Source organism: Cicer arietinum, chromosome 5 (genome assembly GCF_000331145.2).
Source record: "Cicer arietinum cultivar CDC Frontier isolate Library 1 chromosome 5, Cicar.CDCFrontier_v2.0, whole genome shotgun sequence".
NCBI classification, from domain to species: domain Eukaryota; kingdom Viridiplantae; phylum Streptophyta; class Magnoliopsida; order Fabales; family Fabaceae; genus Cicer; species Cicer arietinum.
Genome location: NC_021164.2, coordinates 59,021,894 through 59,025,369, shown reverse-complemented (window position 1 = coordinate 59,025,369; position 3,476 = coordinate 59,021,894).

The window sequence follows — 3,476 nt, the reverse complement described above, 5'->3', positions numbered from 1 at the left end:
ATAAAAAGTCATATATATATATATATATATATATATATATATATATATATATATATATATAAAAGACTAGGGTTACAAAATAGTGTCTCAAATAAATCACAAAACAATTTTGTCTGGCTTTAATTTTTAAGTAAAAATACATTTTTAGTCTTTTAAGTATAACTCAAATTTCTCTTAGGTTTTTTAAATTTATTTTTCTCAATCTGGTCATTTAAGTTACATTCATTTGCATCATTAGTATTTAATATGTACTAAATTATGCATGCAGTCCTGTAAGTTTGAATTATTTTTTTGAATTGTTGTCATAAAATGTTAAGATATAATCGAAACAAGTTGACTGTCCAAACTACTTTACATGTGAAATAAGTTAAAGACAATCATTATGTGGATAAACCTTTATTACCTTTGTTTTAAAATTGTACGTGTGTTTAAATTATCTTAGAGAAAATCAAAAAATATAAATCATTTATAAAATTTGATGAAAGTTTTTCTAAATGATTAATATGAGAGATGTATTGTTGCAACACTTGGCTCAATTTCAAATGATAAAAAAATTTCAATTGAATTAATTGTTATTGAAATCGAGATATTGAGCTGAGAATGCATGGTTTGGGTTGTTTCTTCTTGTAGCACAACCATGATAGGAACGCACAATGTTTTAGTGAGGAAGAAGGAAGATCCAGCCGCGATCCTCTTCACCAGCAATTGTGGAGGCGAGTTGAGACACTCAAGTGTCTGAAAAACACTGGATTGAACGATTTTGCAAGTCAACGGGGCCGTAATAGCGAGAGGGAGGGAGGGAGGGAGAGAAGGTAGAAGGAGAATGATGGAAAGAATACACAGAATGGTTGGGGGAAGACAACTTCAAATTGAAAGAGAAAATGGCATGTGATTGGCACATGAGTCACTTGAGTAGCCTTTAAATTTCAGCCACACATTTTAATCTAACAGCATTAATCATCCATTTCATTCTGACATTCTCAGTTGATATGGCTATATATATTAATTAAGCCTTCATAATATTTTTATATTTAAATTTGTATTTGTATTTAATCCTTTTAAATGTTTAATAAGAGTTTTTTTGTTTTGTTTTCTGTCTTTGCAAATTAGGAATCACGATAACTAAGACCTAGGTATTTTCATATCCACAAATTCTCCAAGTTATGAATTATTTTATGTAATTTTGGTTAGAATGTAAACACTTCGTTTTATCAAATTTGCGATTTTGATTTCTCTTTTTTTTATTTTTATTTTATTTTTTTATAATTTTAATCCATTAATTTTTAAAATTGTTGATATTTGGTTCCTTCATCTTAATTTGAATTTCAATTTGATAATCTGTCAATCATTTTAGTGATGTGTACATGATAACGTGGGAAATAATAGTGATTAAGAATTTAAATTTATTTTAAATTAAATAATACCACTTTAATAATTTTTTAAAAACTAAATAAATAAATAGTTGAGAAATTCATTTTTTTACTATAAAATTTCTAAATATTAAAAAATTAATTTTTTTTTTACAATCACTGTCTTTTTAATTAAAAATAAATAAATTTTACAAAAAAATTTATATGTAAGAAAAGTTCTTATTCACAAAAAATTCTTTACTTTGAAATAATAAAAGTAATGCATTTTTTGTGAATATTTTATTTTTTTTCAAAGTTTTCGAAACAAAAAAAAATGATTTTTTTTTCTTTCAAATATTTAAAAAATAATAATTGTTAAGAAAAACTGATTTTTTTTTCCAAAATTTTTAAGGTAAAAAGAAATTAAAAAAATTTAAAAGGATATTATTAAATTTAAATTTCACATCACCATAATTTGTCACATCATCATATGCACATTAATAAAATGATTGTCACATCACCAATTTCAAATTAAATCTAACAAGGAAGACCAAATGCCAACAATTTTAAAAATTAAGAAATCAAAACTACCAAGAAAAATAGAAGTTAAAATTACGAATTTAGTAAATTGAGAGATTAAAATTGCATTTTAATTTATAATTTTTCACTATATCGCCTCATTCTTTTCTACCCTTTGGGATTAGGTTTTGGAGATACAAGGGCAGCAAAATATATGTGATATTGGGTTTTAGGTTATCATCGGATTAAGCCTCGGCCAAATACAAGACATATGGTATCCTTCAAAACTTATATAAAAACGAGATACATCATACCAATTAATTAAAATTTTAATTTTTTTAAAATATGAGGTAATTAAAATTATAAAATCATAATAATAACACATATTATTATGTCATATATATATTTTGAAGTAGTTAAAATATTATTAGAAATGGGTTGAATAGAGATATTGTATTTTTAAAATTTTCTTATGATCCTTTTAAAATTGTATCCTCTAAGAGAGAATAAAATGTAAAGTTAGGAGGATAAACGTTTGTAACTAAAATGAGTTTTAGACAAATAACTTGTAAAGAGTATAGAAAAGACACACACAAATTTATACTAATTCACTCAAAATGGATTACGTCTAGTTATTCACTAACTTGTGAGTTTCACTATAGTTCAAAATGATTTGTCCTCTAACGAGACTCTTTTTCTCTGTGTTTGTTTTTAGCCTCACCAGGCTTACAATTTATTTCTTCTTGATTTACAGCTATCACCAAGTTTATAATAACTTGAGGATATAAACATTTTGATAGTAGTAATAAGTGTATGATTCTTTTTCTCTAATAAACTTTCTAAGATGATACCTTCAAAATATAGTTAAGAAAAATAGAAAGTATTATGAAAGGATGAGATAGCTCTTCTTAGCTTTTAGTACTTCTCTTTTGTATGAGTTGTTGTGTGTTGAATATGGATTAGTTCATTTCCTTTTATAGAGGTGATGAAGCTTCAATTATGAAGAAAAATACAAAGTATATGTTGGAATCATGGTTAATTGTCCATGGTCTTTTCTTTTATTTACCAAAGTGTCATCAATCTGTCATTGTAAGACAAAAGCTTAGGAGGATGAGTTTCTGGTCTGTCCTCAGATGGGAGGATTGAGATTCCACGAATTATGACATGACTTGTGCTTTTGGCTTTTTCCTTTTCCAAGAACTATAGGGTCTTGCTTTTTTGTGAAGGACAACACATTTTTGTACTTTGGTACTTTTACTCATTTTCCTATGTATGAGGATGAATAGAAATAAAAGTTCATCATTTCTTCTGTTTAGTTTATCCTATGTTATGAATTCATCGTTATGCTTCAGTAACATAGATTCATCTTCTTTTAATTTTTTGACATGAATTCATCATTTCTTAAGTATTGTATATCATATGTCTTACATGTTACAATTTCATCCTCCACTTGTTTATTCTCTAATGTAAAGGATATGTTAAAAGGTGTAAAATACAATTCATTTGGTCAAGGATGTGAGAAACCTAATTCCTAAATTTGATACACTCAAGAGCACATGTTAGATAGCATCTATTATCATAATCTTCGAAATAATTTTGTTATCATTG